Source organism: Sceloporus undulatus, chromosome 4, assembly GCF_019175285.1.
Source record: "Sceloporus undulatus isolate JIND9_A2432 ecotype Alabama chromosome 4, SceUnd_v1.1, whole genome shotgun sequence".
NCBI lineage: Eukaryota > Metazoa > Chordata > Lepidosauria > Squamata > Phrynosomatidae > Sceloporus > Sceloporus undulatus.
In genome coordinates this window covers 156361594-156388254 of record NC_056525.1, presented here as the reverse complement: position 1 = coordinate 156388254, position 26661 = coordinate 156361594, and the positions used below count along the sequence as shown (strand labels likewise).

The 26661-nt window shown below is 39.3% G+C and overlaps 1 protein-coding gene across 8 annotated transcripts in view; it reads left to right on the top strand.

Moving 5' to 3' along the window:
• Window positions 1-26661, top strand: part of CDH12 (cadherin 12) — a 788808-nt gene that overhangs the window by 532718 nt on the left and 229429 nt on the right. The window contains exon 5 of one of the 8 annotated variants that reach the window (XM_042465302.1): window positions 13692-13779. The exons of the other annotated variants lie outside the window; for them this stretch is intronic. The gene's annotated coding sequence lies outside the window, so the exon portion shown is untranslated. The remainder of the gene's footprint in view (window positions 1-13691; window positions 13780-26661) is intronic. 8 annotated transcript variants of the gene reach the window in all.

Sequence of the window (26661 nt, the reverse complement as noted above, 5' to 3'; positions counted from 1 at the left end):
AAAATAAAATAATCATCATGAAATATCAAATGAAACAAAACAAAACAAGCTCAGTAGATCCATTTCAGGCTTCAAGGGGAAATTAAGGGGATTCAGGTGCTGCCATGATGGAGAGACAGGGGGAACTCCCATTTTATGAGCAGATACCAACTTGTGCAATGTTGCATGTTGCCCTTGGCAATGTTAAGGTATTTGTGTGTCTATTCACTTCGTATTGAATTCTCTGGTTTGGCTGAAAAGCTGAACAGTTATGGACATACAAGTGAAAGTTCATCCTCCTAATTATGCAATTCCCTAAAGGTTCTTTTGTGGGGTTTTGTGCCTAATTACTCTCCAGGTAAATTTTGGAAACATTAAAATATGCAAATCCCACTAATTTGAGCACGGCTTTTTCATTTGCATATTCATTTCCCCCCACCTATGTGTCAGTAATGATCCAGTCTGCAAATAATTTTGACTTGATTGGCTGAATTCTCCTATTGCATACACATTAGTTAGAAGCATCTAGTTGGCAATCATGCATGATTCACCATTGTCTTTTGGGGCGAAGCCTATTTCCCTGAGGGGTCTCTGGAGAAATATTCATCTCAGCATCTGTTTCATCTCTTATAATTTGGTCCATCATTCTCTATACTCTTCTTGTTGTTTTCTGCACTAGATTATTCAACACGGGTGCTAAGAACATCTGTTAGTTCAACAAGATATGTTAATAGGATATTGATAAGTACACACATTATTTTCCAAATAGATAGCACTGAACTGGATATTGTGGCTGGTACTTTTTTGTTGTAGTTGTGCGAAGAAACATGCATATTGAAAGAAATTACAAATTATTTGTTTTGCATCGAGAATGTATCAAAGGTCTTTTATATGATTTAGGCTGTATCTACATTGCAAAAATAATCCAGTTTGATACCACTTTAACTGCCATGGCTAAATGCAGTAGAATCTTGGGATTTTTAGTTTGTTGTGGCTTCAGAGAGAAGGCCAAATGTCTCAATAAAACGTTTGCTTGATTAATTCCACACTGCAGAAATAATCCAGTTTGACACCACTTTAACTGTTAAGGCTCAGTGCAATGGAATGAGGGAATTGCAGTTTGTTGTGGCACCAGAGCAATTTGAAAGAGAAGATTAAAGAGATCACAGAACTACAAATCTGCAAATTCCATAGCATTGAGCCATGGCAGCTAAAGTGGACAGTGCAGACACATCCCTAGATCATTACAGAGAAGCATAGAATCATCTGCCATAACATAACATAACACAACACAACACATTTATTCAAAGTTCTAGGGTATCTTGCAATCAAGCTTCTAAAGACAATGATGTACAATAAAATATATACACGTGCAATGAGAAGAACAGCACAATATCAGCAGTCAAGCAAATGGCATTAAAACACCTAGGGTGAGGGTAGGAACTTCATCAGATACTAAATGACATCATATTTATGTACCAGGCAAACCAATCAGGTCAGGACATTGCATTGTGTGTGTATGGGGGTATATTTTGCTTCTTTTGTTTTATATCCATTCTTTCTTCCATGAGGTGAAAGAATAAAGCCATTGAAATTCAGTGCAACTTAAAACAAAAAACAAAAACCTTTGGTAAGAGAACAGTTTGGTAGCTAGCACTCAAAAAACCCTTCTGTTGCAACTGAGGTCTGTTACTAAAACGTACTTGAAAGAACAGTTCTTTGCTTAGAAAGAAAGCAAGGTGAGGAACAACCTAGCCTTACTAGGTAGAAATTTCCAGGGGCTTGGTTGCAGCCACCTATCTTTTGTAGCCACTTCAGGCATTCCTCAAAAGGTGACAGACCTAAAAGGGAGTCAGTAGGAATACCTGAATAAAGGTGTCAGATTTTGGTCTGTCATCCAGCACAGGAGATGACAAGGAGCAAAAGACCCATGTTGTGCATGTGTTACCAGGTTGTATTGTTTTTTATGCAGTCGGGAGATCAATTGCTTCAATTAAAAATACAACACAGAGAGAGGGGGGGGGGTTGTCACTGAAAAATGTTCTCAGTTAGTCCCTTCCCTGGCATGTTAGATTGTTCTGTGCATGGAATGAATGCTTTGGACAGAAGTATACAAAATACCATACCCCACTGCCAGAAACCTATATAGTTCTGATCGTTATAATTCAAATGCATGTTACAGTGGTGCCTCGGGTTACGAAAGTAATTCGTTCCGCGGCCGCTTTCGTAACCCGAAAAGCCTTCGTAAGCCGAATTGCCATAGGCGCTAATGGGGAAAAGCCGCATTTCGTGCGAAAAAGCGCCGAAAAGCACCAAAAATTTTCTTCGTAACCCGAAAAAACATTCGTAACCCGGAACAATTATTTCCAATGGGATTTTTTCGTATCCCGAAAATTTCGTAACCTGGGTATTTCGTATCCCGAGGTACCACTGTATCTCCATCACTCCCCCCCCCTTCTTGAAATTACCCTTTTCCCAAGGGCAAGGATGGAGAGCTTTCAACCAGCAAGCCACTGTGCAGCCTGCCATTTTGCCTGCTGCCTTCAGCTCTGATTTGATGCAAGAGATTTTCTTTCATTCTGCCATGCTGCAACAAGTCTTTTAAAAAGCCTCCACTGGTGACAATCGGTCATTTTAAAAATATATACTTGCATTGTGTAAAGTCTATTGGGAAGAGTCATTGCGGGTTTACCCAATCATTTCTGCCCATCTCTAATGCTAGGCAATTTTGGCAGGACCATAAATGTGACAAATATTTTTTTATTTTTATTATTTATTGGCTTTATATCATGCCTTTTCCCAAAATGGGATTCAATGTAACTTACAATAATTTTAAAAAGACCCAGTTACAAAATTAATTTACAAAAGTTAACAAATAATATCAATGTTATATTAAAAATGTGATTAAGATAGCTAAAAACACTTAAAACATATTTTAAATATACCAAAATGCTGGGCAAATTCTCATTCAGGTCATGTATTTCATGTCTCAATTTGTGTTTGTAGAACCAAAGAAATGGTAAAACCATATCGATATAATCTCAAAACTTTGCTCAGTTTCTGACTAACAGGTTTTAGAATTTTAATACTCTTGAAGGCGACAAGCAGTACATAACTTTGTGTGTGCGTGCATCAAAATGGAGTTTAAAACAAAGACTTGTTTTAGTCCCTTTTGAAATGGAAAATATGGCTCCTGCAGGGGAAGAAACCCTCCCAGGAATATCAAAAGCTCCAACATCAGAGGAACCTTTAGTTAAAGCCAGGCAAAGTAACAAAAGCCATCTGAGATGAAATCCCTTTAAAGAGGTAAGCTTTCATTGTCTTTCATACCCTTGATTGTCTTTTACACCTTTCCGACAACCCCAGAAAAGCAAATACTCTGAGCTATGTAGGGTGAAATTTCTACTTGATGCAGTCTTGAATAAACTATCACAGGGTGATGGGAAATGACTTTGGCAACAAGGGGACAATATCTCTATCTTGTAGCAACTTATGATGACTGCTGTGGAATTGAACAGAATTGCTCACAATCTTGCTTTGGAAGAGCAGAAAATAGTGATGTAAAAATTTCCTAGAGTAATGGAAAGACTCCCCCCACCTTTGGTGTTCCTTTGTGTTTTACAAAAAAAATATTTTTGCACAAAGGTTGTATTTTACACAAACACATTTTTCAGCAAAAAATGTGCTAAAATTAAAAAATCACGTTGAGGGAAAATGGGATTGGGGAGGAATAATGGTATTTTCACTCTCTCCCAGATAATAATAATAATAATAGTAATAATAATAATAATTCTCATGACACTTAACAATTTTTTTTCCAAGAGGGTTTTTTTACCTCCCACAGTCTCCTTTCTCAATGAAGATATGCATTATTTGCATTCCTAATGTAAAGTGTACGTGTTCACATTTGAAAACACTGATATCCTAGATGTGTTCTACTTACTTGAAAACCCCAAACATTTACCCATAAAGTAATAAAGTAGTTCTGACTGCTACTTTGCACACACAATAACTATGTAGATCTGAGACACATTTAGAGCAATGGCATTTCTACTGAAATGGAAATAAAGCATTTATCTTCTAGAAAACTGTCAAAGGAATATTAAGAGACAATATTTTTAAAGCACAAGTAGTTCCTTTCTTTCTTATATTGAATGGCTGATTCCCCCGCCACCCCCGTGTTGTTTTACTTCTTTATACTTAAGTCAACAAACATTTTAAGACTGAGTATCTATAGATAGTTGAGTATGAGAGATTGTGTCTAAGAGAGAGGGAGAGAGTACTACTGAGTCTTCCATCTCCAGTATTCCCCACTGTTGTCATTACATCTGTTGCATGAACTGAAGCTAAGAGCCAGAACAGACCACCCAAAAAGGGTGGATTGGGGCTGCTCTGGAGCTGGTTACTCCAGAGTTGTGGCAAACATATGTCATAGCCCCAATCATTCCCAATATTGGCCCATATAGGAACAGAGAAGATCAGCTCCTATTTGGGCTGGTAAAAAAGCTGCCTTAGGGGGCCCTGCCGCAGCACCAACATGGCTTCTGTGCACTCTGGTGGCATGTGGCATCTAAATGCTGCACCCCTGGAGTGGCTTGAAGCCACCCACATCTGGACAGCCAAGGTGGCTTCCAGACATCTTGGGGGCATAAAACATCTAAAATTCATGCCCCCGGGCCACCCAGAAGCTAGCTTTACCAGACAGTCAGCACAGGCTTATGGTCTATAAGATAGAGGGAAAAGCTTTTCCCTACCTTGGAATAAATCCCACCATGAGAGAAACGTGGGATTCTTAATCAAGATTAGAGATTATGGAAGAAGCAAATCATTTTAAAGATCTTGCTGAACAACAGTTCAAAGAGATCACAGTGTCACTTTGGAACCTCACAATCATTGCATACAAGCATGAACAAGAGATTTCTGATAATTAAAAAGGAATTGATATTTTATGGCAGCATTTGGGAAAGGCATGGGATAGAATTATGATTACAGAATTAAAATAAAAAGAAACAAAGAAGAGAGCCTGAAACAGAGGGGCCAAAAAATAAAATACTGTAAATGGCTTCATGGCATTTAGATGAGACACACTACTAAAGTGGCTGAAAGCTGTGGTGATGCCACACCAAGGAAGACTTAATCTGCTCTTGCTGGCTGCCAGCTTGGGACCATGCTGGCGGCCCACTTCAGGCCATGTGGTTGCCACAGTCCTGCCCTGATCAGGGTCGGAGTGGCCAAAGGCCACTTCTTCCAGGCTGTCCGCTTTGGCCCTAAGTTAAGAGCTGCTCTGGAAAAGCCAACAGACTCAAAACATGCATCAAAGCTTTTCTGGCCCTTTTAAAATAGCTGTAGTGCAGAATTTGGGAAGAAAATAGAAGCATTATGCAGGCAAAACTCTGCTTATGCATAGGGCAAAAAGCCTCCAAGAAGTGGTATAATTCCTTTCACATTTAAAAGTGTCAGAGATGAAATACTGAGAGTACACTTTAAGAAAAGGCATTTTAAAAATGAGAATGAAATAATTATGTCAAAATAAATTCTCAAAAGAATGTTGAATAAATGTAGAGAGTATAAATTTGTGGTAGCAGTGCTCAGGGGAAGAAAACAACATTTTTCTAGATAGTCCCAGAGGTTTTGATAACCACTTATGCAGGTAAAAAATGTACAATAAACTCTTTTGAGAAGTGAGAGAGCTGTTCAAAATGTTGAAGGAAGAGGCCTCAGAAAGAGACATTTAAATGGTTGAGAAGTTGTCAAGAAAATATATTAATAATAAAATAAGATATTTTAATAACACTATTAGAACAAATTTGAAAATAATTTTATGGAATGTAAACGGACTGAATTTTCCACAGAAAAGAGTGGTGGTGGCATTTTAATTTTAATTTTAAAAAAAGAAGTGGCAATTATTTGTCTTCAGGCCAGAGCAAATGAGAAGGAAAAAGTAGCTTGATCTTCGGTTTTCTGAAAGTGGGTTGAAAATCTGCTGTCCACACAACCTACTCCCAGAGCAGGCTAAACATCCACAGGCTTTCTGCACCACGCAGCATTAAGCTGCATGGTGCAGTAATGTTTTTTTGTCACCTCCCTGCCATGCATGTGCACCATCACACAAAAACACAGACATTCCATTAGACGCCTGCTTGTATGATTGGCCAAACAGTCACATGTGCAATGCACTTCCTGTACAGTACATCAGTGTATTGCTGTACCCAGTGATGCATTGGCAAAGCCACAATCATAGAGGCCACCCATACATGCCCCATTCACTCCCATTCACCCATGCCCCTCTGTTGGACTGTCTGGTTTGTGCACGTTGTAATTATATCTACTGCATTATTAGCAATCAGATTTTTGCTTTGCCACAGTCTTGTACTGGCACCGGACTGTTTATGTGCAAATGTGTTGATGTGTATTTTCTATATTAAGTTGAAATATCCCAGTTTCTTTTTGCTCTGGAGTGAAAGTTTGTTTCACTTTCCAACTGGTTTCATATCCTGTGTTGTCTAAATAGCCAGGCTTCAAAATATTTAGAAGCTGCTTCTTTGGCCTTTGCGGTTGACTCCTTCAAGACATTGAGGCTGCAGCTGCACTGCAAGAATAGTCCATGTTGACACCGTTTTAAATCCTATGAGTCAATGCTATGGAATTCTGGGAATTATAGTTTGTTGTGGCACTTGAGCTCTCTGACAGAAAAGGCTAAATGTCCCACAAAAGTGCAGTTCCCAAATTTCCATAGCACTGAACCATGGCAGGTAACAAGGGGTCAAACTGGATCAGTGAATGCTGCCTTATAGAAGAGAATGTAAACTTTTGCAGAACAAATATTGGGCCTAGAGTTTGTGTTTGCAATTAAGAATTAAGGAAATTCAGTTGTCTTCTATATAAATAAATAAATAAATAAATAGTACATGTTAAAATTGATTTCTGAAGATGGACAAGACAGATGTGTAATTGTGAAAATCAACTGGAATGGCAAGATAATGCATTGAACTGTTATTTATGTCCTAAGAATGAGAAATCAATGATCTATGAATATTCGTTAAGAAAAGCATCTGAAATAGACCTATAAAATCTAATTTGCATGGGCTTTTGGAATAGTTTTGTTGATCCTAATAAAGATAAATGTTCCAGTACAATTGGGGATATTTACAGTCAATCTCTAAAACACCCACCCACCCCATATATATATATATATATATATATATACACACACACACACACACACACACACACACACACACACACACAGAGTTTCATGAATCTTTTTCTAGAATAAATGTGTTCTGGATTTCTAAGAGCCTGGCGAATTTAGTAAACTGTATGGACATTCTACCTCCCCCCCCCCAGGTAATAATCCCACCACAGTGTGCTTAAAAATGGAGGAAATGCAATTTGGATAGAGATGTAAGGCATGTTTATTTCTACAGATGAAAATATTATAACAATGTAAACAATAATTGAGGATTTTTTAAATGCTAAACCTAAATAAGTGTGCAAAGTGTAGAATAGCTTGAGATGCAAGCAAAGTTTATATGAGAGGACAATATATAAAATATTGTCCTAGGTAGACAGCCTTCTCTGTGGCTCCTCCAAAACTGTGGAACTCCCTTTCACAGAAGGATCAGTTGGCTGCCTCCCTGCTCTCTTTCTACCGGCAGGTGAATACATTTTTATTTAGGCAAGCTTTTGAACTGTGAATTTGATGGCACTGTAGTATGTGTGTGTAAATGGTGTGCTGTTTTCTAATTATTTTATTTTATTTTATTTTAATGGAAACCATGGTGCGGTACAGACTGCCCAAAAAAGGTGGCCTGCCAGCACATGTTTTTCCGCCGGAGGGAAGCCTCAGCTGCCAAACCGTGAGGCTTCCTGCCGGTGGGAAAAAAACCCATGGCAGCAGCATAACAAGTGAGCCATTGGCACACTTGTTACGTAAGTGCTGCACGGCACCATGCAGATGCCACGCGGCACTCATGTGACAATGGCAGCAACCATGTATACAGGGTGCCACCATTGTTACTTGCTCGTCACGTGCGAGGGTTGCGGGCGATGTGGGCACTGTGCCCTCAGCCAACCCCTAGCACGTGACGGGGGCATCTAATGCCCATTGGTATGCTTGACATATTTTTATATTTTAACTGTTTTCTAGCATGTTCTCTCTCTTTTTTAGTAATATTTAATTCTTTTATAACTTTTGTACATTAAGGTTTTAGATGTACATTTTAAATTGTTATGAGCTATGTTGAATCCCATTTGGAGGGAAGGAAGGATACAAACTGAAAAGATAAACAAACTAACAAACAAACAAAAATATGGTTCTAGATTGAAAAAGAAGAGAAGAGGGAGTTGATACATAATCTTGAGGAAAATAAAAAAAATATTTTGATAAAAAGATTCAAGAAAAAATTGAGACATGTGGCCATGTTAGTCTGGAATATCAGTCTGCAAAGGGATTTTATCAACATCTTGCATGTTGCATTTGAGGAAATAGACCAAGGGCCTATATGCATGGGTGGGATACCCCATGATTCTGGTCCATTCTTGCCCCCAAGTTGGCATAGCACTGCCACAGGGACTCCAATCTGGCATTCCCACTGAAGTCCCACACTGTGGACCATAAGGGCAGGAACAGGGTGTTTGGTTTCACCCACAAAGCCAAGCACCCCCTTTCAACATCATGAGTTATCACTGGGGCCTTCAGAGGGAAGACTGCTGTTGTTGAAAGTAAGAAGTGTGTGGCCATGCAGTCTTCCAGTTGTTGTGGTAGAGTTTCTAGGAAACTTCACTAAAAACAGCTAGTCTTTTAAGACTTGCTAAAGGCCTTTTGGGCTGGGGTCAGGTCAAAACCACCACATTGGTGTCCACTCTGGACCATCCTAGACCAGGGCTATTGACCTGTATGGATTGGGAGAACATGGGCCTTTTGCCCTGTGCAATCAGCCCCCAAGCCTATGAAAGCTCATGCTACAGCTAGGCTTACCTCCACTACGAGGAAGTCATATTCCATTGCCGCCCCGGCCCTTTGGAATACGCTGCCCACAGAGCTCCGCTCGGCCACCTCCCTGGCCCAATTTAGAAGGGATCTGAAAACCTTCCTTTTCCATGCAGCATTCCCCGATTAAAGCCCCAATTGGTCTACCTCCCTCCTTACTGGCAAGAAGACTGGCTAACGGGGTTTTATTCTGCTTTTATCATATTTGTATTTTGATGTATTGATCTGTGTACTGTGTATTGTACTGTTTTTACCTGCTGTTAACCGCCCTGATCTATGGAAGGGTGGTATAAAAATAAAAATTTTATTTATTTATTATTTATTTTTTCACACAGTCTCAAAGATGCTACAAGATGCCTTTACATAACCCAAAACATACATAACCTTTACATACCTTTACATAAACCAAAACATACTCTAACAACATTTCCCATTGTTTACAGTTCAAAAAATGAATGCCAAACTGTTATATCTTAAGGAAAAGAATTTACAAGAAAGGAAAAGAAAGCTGATTTTCTTCTTATCTGCTTTCTTCACTGTCCAGATCTCACATCCATTACATAGTTATGGGGAATATAATAGCTTGAATGATTCTAACTTTAGTGTTCATTTGTCTATCTTTACTCTTTAGGATCTTGTGTAGTTCCTTCATGGCTGCCTTTCCAATTCCTAGTCTTCTTCTGATTTCCTGACTTCAGTCTCCATTCTGATCAATGTTTTATGTATCCAGTTCATTTGCCTCCTGTGCATGCCTCAGAAACCACTGTGTGGATTGGTTCTTCCCTGATTTCAGAGAAAGGAAGAAGAATACTTCTGCATCCCTACCACTATTTTTACCTTTTCTTATGAAAAAAATAATAATCTGACTCTGGATAAGTTTTCAGCTGTGCTGGTAAATTTTCAATTATGCTGTAAAACTGAGTATATTTGTAGGTCCAGAGAGGTCTTAGCTTACATTTTTGACTGAAGACTATTCACATAAACTGGCCACAAGGAAGAGTTGAACAAAACAGTAAAAAGAGATCGCTCAGGTTTGGAATCTCTTTTTATGTACCTAAGCAATGTACAAGCAAAGGGCACATGTCTTTGTGTAGTATCTAAGAAATACAGGAATAAAATACTGTATGCAAACACACACATACACTCTCTCACACACACACTTTTTTCAAGACAAACTAAATGAGGAAATGAATGATAGAATCTCTTCTTCTTTTTTCCTCTAGGGGAAAAAATGTTTTCAAGGGAATCAACAGGATGGAATCAATTTACTTGAGCTGCTGAAATGAATCACCTATTGGCATATCTGCTGTTTTCATCTTGCTGTGCGAATCAAAGATACTTATCAAAAGCCATATTCAATCAAGGGTCAAATTAAACCCACCCCCGCTGTAAAGTGGCTAATAAAATATTTTTATTATCTTTTCCCTTTAAGCCCTTTACACATCATGGAGGACATTTTTTTATCTAGCCTGGGGATAATACTATTTACAAAGAGCTCTCATTTGCTCTCTCTGGTGTACATGTTCAATATAAGAAGTCTTTAGAAAAAGTTTCCATACTTTAACATCAAAATACACATCATGGAATCCAAGCTTGTCACTTAAGAAATCTTTAAAAGAAAGGAGAAGAGGAGCAATCAAGGAAAACAAAGGGTTTGAGGCTTAGTATACGTAGCCTTTTGTAACCTACGTATAGACTGACTGCTGTGCAAGTTGCTTCTATTTAATAGAAATTCTGTGAGGGCTAGGATCTATTATTTCCTAGTTTTTCTCAAAAAATAATTACATGTCTGCCTTTCAAAGAAAAGGCAAATATCAAAATTTGACACAAAAGTTTAAATAAATGTATGTATGTTCTTCCCCGCCTCCCAACCTGCAATAGCTCTAGGAAGGAAATATGTCAAAATTCTAAAAAGGAAAGATAATCTACTGAGTAAGTAGAGGTTGGTGGGAGGAGATTAGGATGGCAGAAAGCATGAGTTGGGCCAGACAGGGAATGAAGAATGGTTTTGGTGGTGGGGTCAGACACATGATTCAAGCCTATGATCACCTGAATTTCCATAACACTTCAAGGGTGAAGCAGATCGGCAGCTTGGAGCTGCCTCTGGCTGATCCAGCCCCAGTCAGCATCTAATCAGTGTGGAACCATGATGATCACATGGCCCACTCTGAAAGCAGACATCCAGCAAAGAACAGGCTTTCTCTGCTCCTTTTTCTGGTAGCCTGAGGCCACATTAGGTGGTTTCAGAGCAGCTTCTGGCTGCTCTGGGGGTGTGCCTTGTCTGCATACCCCACCACGCCCCACTTTATTTGGCCTGTCTACTTCAGGCTACAAATTCTCAAGTACATTCCATAAATGCAAATATGTATAGACTGATGTCTTATGTAGACAAGCACTCTCTAAAAGCTTCACCTTGACCATTTTCTCATCTAAATTTCTCTCTGGATTTTGAAATTACAAAACTTCTTTCTCAGGTGGGACTTATATCCCAGGATCCCTCCATTGATTTCTTTTCTGTTTTCCACAATTATCCAGAGCATCGTGTGTATCCAGACTGCATTTTTGTAGTGAGATTATCAATGTACGTATAGAGATAGGCACTACTAAAACAGCACATTAAAATACTCCAGTAGTCATATATCAGATCTCACTGAACTTGAATCCTATTGTTAGTCTCATCTAGGTCTGCTATCAAATCAATGGAACTTGCATAACTATTCCTTTCAGTATTCAGTGGGTTTACTCTAGGAATTAACAACAGGATCTAGGATCAATATTGTACTGTAACTCTTCCTCTATATCTCCTTTTATTTTCTGATGTGCATATACACTTCTCTAATGTGGAAGAAATATAAAATTTACCTGAATTAATTAACTCATTTTGGAAATTCATATCATTAATTCAACATTTGGAAAGGTAAAGCATTCAGTGTAGACAAAGGAATAGAGTAGGGAAAACCTAATCATATCTAATAAAACACAAAGCTACATAGTTCAGAGAGTCACATTGAATCATTCAAGGAAGAAGCAAAGAAAGTGAGAAGAGTGATGTTTGAGAGTCTAGCTATACAAATTTGGTATCGGCATCATCAACAAGAACACCAATGCCACCATTCTTATTGCCACAGTTCTCAGTCCTACCAATAGTGTTATCATCCATGACTATTAGTTAATCATATTTTAATATGCTTCATTTTCATTCATCTCATCATTGAATTTGGCAAAATTTCCTTCATCTAGAAAAGGGATAACAAACAAGTTCCAAACTAAAAAAAATATTTTTCTATGAAGAACTGTGTCAGTTCTTTACACATGGAGACTAATGTGCTGAAGGCATGGACAGGATACCACTGGCCAATCCCATTATATTCTTCCAGTGGATCTGCCCCCATTGTTCCCCTCAGCACTCACCTTGGTTGGTGTGGATATGGACCAGTGATCAGACATCCACCTGCCGCCACACTGTGGGGCCACCACCAGCTCTGCCACCACCACTTTGCCTGACTTTACTACTGACTGTTTGTTGAGGCCCCTGTCACAGTCTGAAAAGGCAAAAACAGGGAGCCTGTCTTCACCTGTGTGGCCAGGTGCCCCCTTCTGATATCACAAGCTGTGACTGATGCCTTCATAGAGAATGGCTGTGGCTGCAGGTAAGGGATTCATAGCCATTTAGTTTACTGGCTGTAATGGAAGAGGTTTGTGGAAACTCTGTTGCAAAGAGGCAGTCTTTTTAGACTGAAATAAAGCCAGTTGGGCTGGGTTCGGAATGGATTTGATGGATTGGTGTTTGGCATGCCCTATCCTGGCCTGGGGTTGTTGGCATGCATCGTCTAAAAGGATGGTGCCAGGCTTGGACGAAAACAGGTCTTTTGGATCTTGGATTTTGGTATCCCCTAACATTCTTTATTTTATAAGCTTAATCTATTTAACTTGGTGAAGAATTCAGTGAAAGTTTTCTCCTCCCATATCTATTCTTCTTAACATTTTCAATTTATTAGCATGTTCATCCTAAGTATAAAGATGCATTGTGCCTTTTTTTCTTCCAACCATATCTAGGCAATCTGCTGCACACATGACATTATCTTTCATTATAATACCATTCACTGATGGTGAGTTTTGCAGAGATACTATTTCATCAGGGACAACGTCAATGCATGGCTTCAGGGAAGCTTAACATTACAAATGTATCATTGATTTTGTATCTAAACCACATGCTGGCGAGCTACAATGAACAGACAAATAGATGCTTATTGTCAAAGTCTGGACACAATGGACATTGTATTAGATTCATTGACTGCAGCTGCATTTATTGAATTTAAGAAAGCTTTCTTGTAACAAAGAAGTATGTTTTATCTGTGATTTGTGCCCTCCCAAAGATGTTGGACACATGGAGAATCTGGGTGTGGTACAAATAGTAATAGCAAGCAATAGCAAGTAGATTTCTATACTGCTTATCAGTGCACTTAAGCACTCCATAAGTGGTTTACAGTGTGTAAGCTAATTTCCCCCAACAAGCTGGGTACTCATTTTAGCGACCTTTGAAGGATGCCATGCTGAGTCGACCCTGAGCCATTGGCTGGTATTGAACTTACAACCTTGTGGTTTGTGAGTGAGTGCCTGCAGTACAGGGATTTAACCACTGTGCCACCTGGGCAAATATTCTCATTAAAATCATCTCTATGAATATACACAATCAATCCCTACTCTGTTCTTTCCCCAGGTTCTGACTGTCATTTTAGCACTTCTTACCACCCTCATTTGTATTTCTGATGAGGACTCATGTCAAGAACAAGATGAAACTGAGATATGTATGTATGTTTATTTACGTTCTTTGACCAAAACATCTCAAAGTTATAAAAACGCTATCAATAAAAGCACTCTTACAAAGAACATATGAAACAAAAATTAAAGATTAATATAAATAGATAAAATATAGGAAACATAAACATTATTTTTTATTTTAAAGATACCCTTCTAATAATACAAAATACCTAGTGACCACATATTTTTAGTCATAGTCATAATTTGGGTACTGAGAATATATTAATATGACTCTGACATGAAATGATATTTTAAACATTTTTTTCCCGTTAGAGTTCATGGGACAAGATATTATGTGAAAGTACTATTTTGTCAAAACAGTGTTCATGTTCAAAGCCAAGATACAACATGAATCTGTCTGAGATGTTTCGGCTACATTTCAAACTTGCCAAGGCCCTTGAGTGCTAAAAGCAAACTCAACATCTGTTGTAAAATTACTCAACTCATTAGTCATGACTTTGGGAAATGTGCAGAATGCTCACCAGAGACATGTGAAGGTTTCTAACCATGTAGGTCAGGCAAAATTCCTGTCTTAGAGAGTTATTGTAATTTCATATTTAAAGGAGCATGGTGGAGAGTTTAATAGTAAAAGCTGACTTATAAACACTGGAGTGCTCCCCTAGGAAAGTTCTGAAGGGAGGATTGAGTTGTTGAAGTAGTGCTGAAGTAACTTCCATAACACAGTTGTTTTATCTCAGCATGATAAATAATAAACAACAAAAAAGAAGTTTGGATTGACTGGTAAAATGCTGTACTTCTCATTATTTTGTTCAGTTTCACTAAACTTGTCTGTAGATAAGCAGGAAGATGTCTGGAAGAACATGATTTAACTTAAAACCTGAGTGCCCCCCCACCCCCCAAAAAAGAAAGCAGCATAGGAGAATTGTTTAGAGTAGATTCATGTAACACATGCCTTCATATAAATATTAATCTGTTTAGGAAATTGTCTAGTTTGGGATGTTGCAATCAGTAATAGTTTGGGTATCTAGAACAGATGACTAGAAGAAAAAACATAATGGAAGATAGATGCACAGAATAGAAAATTCCTTTTAAACAAAACAATCCTCAAGTTCTTGTGTGTGTGTGTGTGTGTGTGTGTGTAAAGGAGGATAAATTATTCAGAAATGAACTGAAACAAAATGCACCACTATTTCTGGTGGCTAGATTCAATAGTATAGCTATACTGTGTATACAGATGAACATGTTGCATGTAAGTGCTGCCTGTTCGTTGAAGAGCAGAAACCTCTAAGGAAGAGGAGGTGGCAACCCTAATTTAACACTAATGTAGTAGATATGCAGGAAATTCAAGCAACAATATAATTTTTTGCTAATTCCATTCTCAAATTAAGCAACATTTCTTAATAACTTATTTTCTCACTGTGAGAAAGTATTTGAAAACCATGCAGTTCATGATTCATTCTATGCAGCATTTACAAATTATTGGCCCAGTACAGACCACTCAAAAAGGGCTGTCTGCCAGTGCCTGGTTTGCACTGCGCGGCTTCCTCGTGGAGCAAAAAGAAACCGGAAAAAATGGTTACATTATGGTGGCATGATGTGCGGATGCTAGGTGTCCATCGCATCAAAATGGTGGTGCCATCTGTACAGGACGCCACCATTTTGACATACGGAAGACGTGCTAGGTTTGCGGGGCATCTGTAAGTGATGCCCTGAGGCAACCCTAGCACTTCAAGACGTGCCACTAGGCCAGTGTGTACCGGGCCATTGTTTCCTGGAGAAAGTAACATTTTTTGCACAGAAAGCATTATGTCTGCACAGAAAAATGATATTTCCTGTGCAGAAAATGCTTTCTGTTTCCTCTTTCTATTGTCTGACAAAAAATACCACATGTGAATTTTGTGCAGAATAACTTTGAACTGCAAATATTCTTTTCAGTCAAGAATCCTTTTTATTAAGGTTTCTCAATGCTCAAGGAACATGGTTTTTGATTATTTTGAATATTTTTCATAATAGTAGTTTTTCAAAATATCACTATTTTGATGAGTCAGGCACTCTTAGGATGTAAGATCTCTCAGGTGTGGTTCTTCAATATTCATTAAAAAAACCAAACATACCTGAAGTTCATTCCATTCCAAATATAAAGAGGTTTGTAAATTTTGATAAATTCCTACAATGGAGAAGCAGAAATAAAATGTTCACTGTCCGTTGGTACATTTATAAATAAATAAATATAATTTAGGTGTTATAATAATGACATCAGTAAGCTCAGAGTCATTCTGCTCTTAGATCATTGGGAGGGAAAAACTGGGTGGTTAGTTGTCTGATGTAAGGACAAAAATGGATTTGCCTGAATGTTGGGAAAAATGGGAACTGAGCAGAAGTGAGATTGATAGATCATTCATTTCTTGTTGCAAGCAAGGGCAGTGACTTATATTCTCGTTGTTGTTGTTCTGTGCCTTTCAGTCATTTACAACTTATGGTGACCCTAAGGATACCCTATCACAACATTTTCTTGACAAATTTCTTCAGAGGGGGGTTTGCCATTGCCATCCTCTGAGGTTGAGACAGTGTGACTTGCCCAAGGACACCCAGGGAGTTTACGTGACTGACCAGGATTCAAACCCTGGTTTCTATAATCATAGTCCAATGCTTATAACAACTATACAACACTGGCTCTCATCCTTTTGCCATACCAGAAGTGATAAGCAGCAATTTAAGAAGCAAGCATTATTGTCATGAGCTTTGTTGGAGCTTGTGGATTCTGGGAATGCTTCTCGGAGCCCATTGGCTCAGCGAGAAGGTTTTTCTGGCCTCTCATTGGAGAGACAAGTTATTTCATACAAAACGGTGCACTTTCGTGGGCCGTTAGACAGGGGGAAGGGCTAAGCCTATTTAAGGCTCTCCTGCCCTTGCTTCCCTGTCAGTTCAAAAGAGCTGGCCCACCCTCCCACCTTGACGACAGTGTAAGATTTATTCTGGTTGCTTTGCAGCCGGGTAGGAATTTTGCCCTTGTTTTCCAAGGGTTTTGCCTACCCACACGTTGGATGGGGAATGGAGATTGGCTGGGGTGTGGGCCATAAATAGGCTCATGCATAGGCAGGGGAGATAGTCGGTTTGGTGAGCACCTCCTAAAGGGTGAAGGTGGGTCTCTGGAATGGAGGTTTATGTCTTGAGGTTAAACACGAAGGGAAAGAGACTTGCCTTGGGACTGGCTTGAGATTCAAAGACTGGAGAGTTAAGTGGGGAAGTCTTGGGTTGTCCTTCCGGACGAGGGCCGGCCAGGGGCAACCCAAATTATGGATTGCTCTTGGGGCTGTTTTTGCCCTTTTTGGAAGCTGGGGAATTGGTCTTGGAGCAGACCACCCGCCAGCTGTTCCTACACAAGGTTCTCCCCCCTGGGCTTGCAGTTCTCAAGAAATAAAGTTAAATAGGTTGAATTTTAATAATGTTGCCCATTTTATAACCCAGTTCTCTGTGTCTGGTCTCGTTATTTAATGAGTTGGTCAGCAATTGTCATCCAAAAAAGTATCTTTTCCCAAAGCTCTCTTACTCCTTTCATAGCTAATTCCCATTTGATGGTTACTTCTGAATTCATGGCTAGTTCCCATTTCTACGTATACCCTGATGGATTGTAAATGGGTTTAATTCCAAGTTTAATTTCAAGTGGCACATATTTGCAATAGAAGAGAAAAGTAGCATCCTACATTCTCATTTTTTGAACTCATTTTTAAAAATTGTTATGGTGGTAAAATGTAAAAGGGCCAGGTAAGTACACTTCTCATCATACTGGAAATGACCATATTCAATTTGACCAGTTCAAACTTGGAGGAACAATATGTTTCAGGATTTTTTTTAAAAAAAGAATTTACCAAGAAATTTCACAAATTTCTCATGTATAGGAGAGAGAGAAATTGATGTTTAAAAAAATCTCAGTGTGAGAGAAAGCAAAGCTAACACATTTGTTTGTCCCTGCTTTGCCCTTCTTGTAGTAATGATTGACATTTTGCTAGATAGCTGATAAACTTTAAGTGTTTGTGAGCTCATTTGCAAGTTATTTTATCCAAGTACATGACAGTCTGATAAGCAATTAATGAGTCACAGAGTATAGCTCAAATTAGCAAGATGCATAACAAGCTTTAAAAAGACTAACCTTGATTTCAGGAGTCTTTCACATTTGTTCACTGAAAGACATGTTTCAATCATAATTGGACATCTTCCAGTATTGTGAATTAACAGAACTCATTACAATGCTGTGCAAGTCTCTCTTTTTTTTTTTAGTCTTCATCCCCTGACATCAATAATAGATGAGTTAAGGATAGCTTAATAGGTATTCATTCTCAGATTATTAGGTGTTTTTAGTTTGTTTGTTTTGATAAAATAATAATAATAATAATAATAATAATAATAATAATAATATTTCATTTATATACTGCCTTTCCAACAGATCAAAGCCGTTTACAAAAATGCATAAACAATCACATAACACATACCCAACTAAAAATTCATCCCCTTATCTTAACTAAATACAGTTAAATTAATCAAAATACAGTTAAATTAAATACATCAAAATATATTAAAATCATGATCTAAATTATTATTTTCAGTTTGTTCTTTAAAAGAAGAATGAGTCTAGGTCACTAATCCCCAAACTTTCCTCTTCAGTGATAATCCTAGGACTAGATAACCTCTCCAAAGAAAGGCACATTTCTTGATATCTGGTGTATTGTTCTATTGCAGATTGAAAGTGAGCAATCTCAGTCACTGTTCCCTTTGCCACCTGGTCACCCTTGGAGCAGCAACCAGCTGGCTAAGCATGACTGAGAAGCCTTTTCCCTGTGCTGACTTTGTGGCAGAAGTGTAACTCAGAGACATAGGGGGTGTGGGCTTCACCGGGTGACACCACGACCATCACCCAGATAAATGCCACTGTTGCTCCCTAAATGTCTGTCTTTTGGAAGAAATAGGGAGTTGTATTAATGTACGTTGAACCCCTCATACGTGGTCAGAAATTGTGTGTATGCTTAAGCCCCATTAGAAGTAATAGGGCTCATGCTTGTGGCGGCGCAGTGGCATAGCGGTGTGGTGGTGCGCGTGCCACGGGGGTGCACACCATTGTTCCTTCCAGCACATGGCGCCACTTCTTCTAGCGCTGCTTTCCACCATGCGCTGGGAGGAAGAGTGGTGTGCGCACCCATGGCACACGTGCTGCTGCACTGCTATGCTGCTGTGCCGCCGCAAGCATGAGCCCCATTACTTCTAATGGGGCTTAAGCATATGCACAATTTATTTTACGTGGGGTGGGGGGTAAGGAATGAATCCCCTGCATAAAAGAAGGGACCACTGTACCTTCTAAGATACATTGGGGGCCTCCAAATTTATCTCATTTTATCTTGTAAGGAACATTTGGTATCACATCTTAGATTTCTCATCTAATATTCATGTTGGAAATATTTGCAGGCTCCATCAAGTTACAATATCTGGGACACAGGATTGTTGCAAAAATTTCAGTTTTTGTCTACATTTTAGACTGCAATTTCTTGCTCCTCAGACTACTGTAACTAAGAATCTGTTGTTCATTTTATACATTTGCCTCAGCAGTAAACTCTTTCACTCCTTCACAGCAGCAGCTAGAGGATGAGCTCTGTTGCTTGTATATTTCAATTTGTTGAAGTAATCTTTTGCAGCAGGTATTTCAGCCATGGGGCTTGCCTGCAGCTCAGTGTTTCCTATAGAGTTATGATGCTTTTGGAACTCTCTCCTCAAATAGATCCAGTAATGACTGATTAGAGCTATCCACCCCAAGGAGGCACCTTCCCAATGTATTGGACTGCTGCTTTCATTATCCTAGGCACCTTGGGCATCATAGGATTTGCAGTATGATACATCTGAAAAACTTCATTTTGGGGAATGCTGCATTACAAATTGAGGGAGCATTTGGCAGGCCAAAGGACCCTTCTGACATTACATCCAATGCAGAATTTATCTGGCCAATAGCATATTAGACTGTCACCTGCTTCACTGACATGCAAGGATTTGTTCTGACAAACTGATTGCTAATGGGAAAGGCCCTTTAATAATGTTATGTATTTCCTATATTTATTTTAATTTCTATTTCGTTATGCCACTAAAATCCTTTGAACCTAATTACTAGTTTAATTATATTAAATTTTTACCCAAATTTGATTCAGCCTTAGAAGGATTATTTGAATTCCAGAGATGGCAGAAAGGTGAAATAATATGAATACTAACACTGTGGCCTGAAACAGAAGGGCCAAAAGGAGTGGTTTCTGGCCACTTCAGGGATGTGGTGTGCAGATGACTCATGTTTCTGTAGTGGCTGGAAGCTGCTCTGAGGCTGCCTAAGATGGCCCAAACCCTGCAGGTAAAATAGTGGCAATAGTGGCCTGCCTTGACATGGTCCCTAGCCAACTGTGGGGTGATTGCAGGTGGAGCAGCTTCATGGTCATCTACTTTGTGCCTAAGTTTGCCCTATCACTTGTTTGGGTAGGTTTCAACAAGTTTCTATATGGGTTACCCAGTGCTTATTTAGATCATCATCCGGCCTAGACTTCTAATGTTCAAGTCTTTTGGACTTATAGGAGCTGTGCTATGGGGAAAAATACGTCATCACTCTTCTTCCCATTTATTTTACAAGTCTGCCCCTCCCAGTGCCAATGGACAATGTCTTAGAACTATGACTGACATGTGCAGCATAAGCTTTCTCACCTCCAATTCCATGTTCCCTGGGTGAATGTTACAGCTCTCCAGAACATTTACGTTTTGAAATAAAATCTGACTTACCTCTATTTTGCATAATACAATGGAACCATTGGAGTGAAGGAGCAGGGATTCAACAAATGAGGCTGAAAACTCTAGTACAAAGATTAGTATTATATTTCTATGGAGTCTGGAGGATACACACACACACACACACACACACACTGAGTTTCATTTTTTGAAGGGCACCTAAGGTTCTTCCACTGACTGTTATGAGAGAAAAAGAGCCAGGCCCATTATTGCCACCTTCACTCCATCCCATCTTGCCTTTCCCCCAGCACTGCCCTTCTACCTCTTCCTCCCATTTTATTTTTTCTCATTTTCCACCCTCTCTTTGTTTTGGGGAACTGTTGGTATTGCATATGTCACCTACTTGCTTGCCTGGCCTCTTTTGAAAGCATCACAACAGCACAGAGTGAAGCAAGGGTGGAGAGCTGAAAGAGAGGAAACAAGGTAAAAGACATTGCAGGAAATGGAGGAAAGGAAGACATTGCATCAGGTTACAATCGCATAACATCTAGATGATGTTGTTGCACTGCAGGTTGCAGCAACCTTTAAATAATTTCTACCTGTTATAAACCATGTTTAAATGCCTAGACCATTTTTAATGTCAATATTTTTTGAGGTTTTCAGGAGAACAAAGTTTAATGTCCCAGTTTCATTGGGCTTTTCTGTGTTACTCATATGGTGTGGACTGCTAAAAACTTCTAGAAGAGAGAAAATGTGGGGTGGGGGGGGTGGGCATGGTATTAGTTAGTTGTAGGGAATATGCATTCTTCTTAATGACTCTAAAGTGTCTAGGTTCATGTAAATAGCAAGAGATTTTGTTTTAAACAACCTTCCACTTGATACCAGTGGAAAGGGCCACAGGAAGGGAAAAGCGAAAAGGACTATTGGCACTCCATTTTCCTGTTTTCCCTTCCACTCATAATACAGTTTATGATGCATCACTTCATATAGTAATAATAATAATAATAATAATAATAATAATAATAATAATAATAATAGGTTTATTTATATTTCCTCGCCTCTCCCTGTGGATCGAGGTGAGGTTACAACCCGATAAAAACACATATAATTACAATCAATAAAATGCAATAAATCCAATACAATACATCACATGGCTTAAATGATATTTATATTTGTACTTGACTTTTACCTTCAAGCCAGAAAGGGAATCGTTTCCCAATCACTAGAGTTAACCATTCTTTTTACATTACTTTTGGTTCTGTATATAAAAGCTCCCCTGACTGACAGACATGGCCAGAGGCTAAGATCTGCTGAGAGAAGCAGTATGTATTGAGCTGAACTTTTTTGGGTGTTGCTGCTGAACTGAAGAGAGAATGGCTTAGGGAAGAGCATGGATTCATGAAGGACAGTCTTTGAGATTTATTTGTGGTTTCCCATGATTATTTTCAATTATAACCTGGAGAAATGAAAGTGAGGAAGACAGCTGACTATATGTGAGTCCAGCTGACATGTAGGCATTTGAACGAAGTAGATAGAAGCAGCCACAAAGCTAAAGGGGCTTGTTAATCTGTCAGACCTGGAAACTGCATTATTGATGTGCACCTTCTGATTGTAATACTGCATAGTGCATGTGCATTAAAAGGAGGAAGCATCTGTTAAATAAGTAAAGTGGGTAAAAAGAAATGCATTTCATGATTACTAAACCCAAGCACTTTTACCAGCCCCAGATATGAGAGGTTCATTGCTTACTGGCCTGCCATTAATAGCAGACAACAACCCAACAAGAAGAAGATATGTGTTTGTGCATTATTCATGCTTTAGCCCAATCATGACCCAGGCTAGATCAACTCATGAGGAAAATGGCATGTTTTTTTAAAAATGTTGAGAAAGTCTTCCTGTGAACTCTACACTTTATAGACATATTAATTTTCTTTGCTGCTACCAAAACCCCACTTTAATCCTTTCTGAATACAAGGATCACCAAGTCACTTTAACTAAATGCATTTTCACTGCCCTTTAATCTCTCATTTTTATTAATCTCTCATCTTTTTCCCTTCTCTTTTTCTGCATATGTTTCTGTTTGCCCTTTAGATCTTGAAACAAGCCAGTTTTAGGGCAAGAAAAAAAGAGAGAGACCTTTTTGGTCTGTTGAAATTAAAACCTTACTCCAGTTTCAGGGTGGGCATAAATGGCATTGTAGATTATGTTTCTTTCTTCTTTCTTTTCTCTCTCCTTAGAAGTCAGATTTCCCTCAAAATGCCAATTATATATCCTTGATGATAAAACAAGAGAGCCTGAACTACCAAATAATATTTGGATAATTGTTACTGATAAGAGCTGTATAATTAGAAGGAAAATATAACTTCTGGAAATAGTTTAACTTTGTGTATATGTTGTAATTTCAAAGCCTACCATATTCCTACTGATGTTTAGGAAAGTGTCTTGTCGAATTGAGTGTTGCAGGCTGTACAGACCGACATCAAGACCGTCATGGGAGCAGAGTGGGGCCATGGCATCCGCACAATGTATGCACTGACTCTGCCCCCATGCTGGTGTGATGCTGCGTGCGGTGTCATGCTGCTCATCTGTTGATTCATCCAGATGATGTAGTACCAAAGGAATGCCAAAAAGCTGCAGCGCCGGTGACAATGGTGCCCTTTCTGTGGCACAAAAAGGAGCCGCTTTTTGAAGGTCCTTTTTGCGTCACGGAAAGGCCAGATTGGGGCCACGGCATGTACTTGCTGTGGCCTTGATCCGGCACTGAAAGGGACAGTCTGTTCAGTACCTTGGATTAAAAAAGATGGCCCTAGGTAACAGCCAAAATTAGGGATGATGTATTTGGGATTTGTAGTTTGGCATGGCACCAGACCTCTCTGACAGACCAGAATGCTTCACCAAACTACAAACCCCAGGATTTCATATGAGAGAGCCTGATAGTGGTGTCAAACTGCATTATTTCTGCAGTGTGGAAGAGCTGCATGTTTGCAGAGATAAAGGTGGAATGGAGAAGCAGGGAGGATTTGTGAGGTGTTTTAGCCAATTTGACTGAATAGTAAACTTTGAGCTCATCATCATAGCCACAACCCAAAAAGAGTCATTACCCTTAAACCAATCACTCAGATCTGGTATTATTGATTAATTGCAGTGAGAGTTGTGTTTGCTAATGAGAGAAGGGCTGAGTGAAAGTTTCTGCAGTGCCAACGAAGAGCAAGGGTAATTGCTCCTTGACATTAACTAAAATAATCTCAAGACAGTCTCTTACTATGTTGCTGATTTGCCAAATATTGGGGCTGTGCAGACTGACGGAAAAGGTTGGCCTGGGGGTGGAGTCAGGGTGTGCTGTCCACATGATGCACACTGCAGCTCTGCCCCCAGGCTGGCATGATGCTGCACACCAAACCACATGGTGCATGGCCTCACAGCACTTGTCTGTCACTGCGTTAAGATGACACAGTACCAAAGGAGCTTCGTAAAGCTGCAGCCATCTTTCCAGAGTGCAAAAAGGAGTAGCTTTTTGCGGCTTGTTTTTGCTCTGTGGAAAGACCAGATAGGGGCCGTGGTGTGCGGTTGCTGCGGCCCTGATCTAGGAAAGACAGAGGCAGCTGCACGATGCCCCTTCAGGGGTGGTCTGCACAGCCCCATTGAATGCAATGTGTGCATTGTTCCTAATGTAAAGTAAATAAGGACATTGTGGAAGGAGGCTTGCAGCCTTTCTGCAACAGCTTTTCACAATCTGGCACCCTTCAAATGTGGTGGATGACAAATGTCAGCATTCCAAGCCAGAGCAAGCAATGACACCAGATTATATACAGTTTTTATACAACAAGCTTTCTCTACAATTTTTCGTTTCTTTTGGTGAACATTTTAGGAAATGTTTCTGTACAAAAGGTTTAGGAAACTGTTTTTATTTTATTTTATTTTTACATGTGTAAATAATATTTTTTGTGCCAAATATAATTTTTATTGTTATTAGGGTTAGGGTTAGGATGGATCGCTCCTTCAGAACCGCTCTCACATTGGTGTATTTATATGCAGGGTTGAAGGTGCACATTTTCCAGGCTGAATCAGAATATCTCGAGTTCTTTTTGCTCTTGTTTTTAACCCTGGAGAACAACTTCAATTAGGTTTTGCTACATTCCCCCCCCCTTTTTTTAATTTACATGCTGATGCCACCTTTTTGTTGTGTCTTTGTTATTTTGTCTGATTGTGGTGTGTTTTTCTCTCACATAGGGTGTTTACTTTTTATTTTTTTCTAAAAGAGAAAAAGCAATCTTCGTTTTTTTTTAAAAAATGCAATAACACCATTAAATAAATTCTATAGGCTAAATCCATTTGTTTTCATTCTTCATCATACTTTCAGATTTATTATTTTCTCTTTCCCAAGGGTGCTACTTGGCTGTTCTCTTATGGTAGCCTTGCAAACAACCCCACAAAAGTAACTAGTCTGCACTTTATTATTATTTGTGCCACGCTTCTAATTTCCACAGCATATGAAATAAAGAAGATTAAAAAAAAACAACTCTGGAGCCAGAATAAAAACAAAGAATACTAGTATTTTAGTTGACTATTTAAAAAAAGCCAGCCCTTGCCTGATCTTGGAAGTTAAGCAGAATCAGCCTGATTTGTTCTTGCATGAGAGGCCACTAATGATTTTCAAAAAAAAAAGGGGTGGGGGGGGGGGGGTACATTCTTCAGTCAGCCTGCTTAATTTCCATGCTGTCCATTGAAGAAGCAATATGCTCTCAATATGATTATCATGTGCTGTAGGATATATTTCAGAGGAAGCAACTGGCAAAACCACCTTTGAGTACTGTTTGCCCAAGAAAACTGAGTGAAATTCATGGGGCAGCCATAAGTCAACAGGTATCTTGAAGGCCCATACACACACTATGATAGCCATTAGGGCTGAAGGGCGGGGCATAAATGCCATAATAAATAAATAAAAATAAAAATATATTTTGCCAATGGAATTGAATGAGGACGCATGGAACAACCAGCACCAGCTCTCTACATTTCTGTACTGGCTGAAGAAAAGCCTATTGCTTCTTCAAAGGACAGCATGGAAATCAAGCAGGCTGACTGAAGAATGTACCAGCCCCCCAACCCTTATTTGTTTGAAAATCCATGCAATCAACTGCATTGAATTCCTTCATATCTACAGCTACCTAGTCAGTTCTCACATATTGTCTGCCTTGTGGATTGGTACCACACTGGATGGCATGGTTGGGAACTTATTCATAACCAAAACCCCAGTTTTTGGTTAACTGACCAGTCCCTGGCTCTGCTGCTGCTCTTCAACTTCACAACCTACTTTTCCATCCTCCTCTTGTTCCCTCCCAGACAACAGTGGTAATGTGAAAGAGAAACAGTAAACGATTATGGTGATGATGAACATTTATTTATATACTGTCATCAGTGTATATTTTACATGAGCAATTTATGGTTGTCAATTTGACAGCTCCCTGCCAGCCGGATTACAATCTAAAGAAGACATGGCAAGAAAAGAAAGGAGATGGCCATGAGGGGAGGGGATTACAACTAGCCAATGCTACTGGCTCTTTTCTCATGCCAAGGCCACAGTAACAGCAAGTGGGATGGAGGGAGGGCCTTTAATTTTCCTCTGGGCCTAGGCACAATAAAGCTGTGCTCTGGTGGCACAGTGGTTAAATGCTAGTACTAAAGCCACAACATTGTGAGTTTGATCCCAGGGCTCCAAGGTTGACCTTTCTTAGTTGAGTAAAATGAATACCCAGCTTGTTGGGGGCAATTGTAATCAATACTGTAAACTGCTTAGAGAGTGTTGAGTTCACTATTTAGTGGTATAGAAATGTAAATGCTTTTGCTTTTGTGCCTACTTCTTTTTCCCTCCCTCTGAGGCCACAACAGTGGCAGATGGGATGGAAGGAGAACCTTTCATCAGTTGCTGGGTCTAGGCATGCTGGAGATCACACTTTCTGCTTGTTCATTAGCTCTTCGGAAAAGAATCTGGTGATTAGGAGAGGCTTATCTAGCAGATATGAATAAAAACACACAGAAGGTATAACTGTTGTATGGAAGGTACCATTTATGTTGTTTGATTGTTGTTGTTTAGTCCAATAATACTTTGAAACCTAGAGCCACCAGTGACGGATGTAATCATTTTTCTCTCTTTTACCTTATTA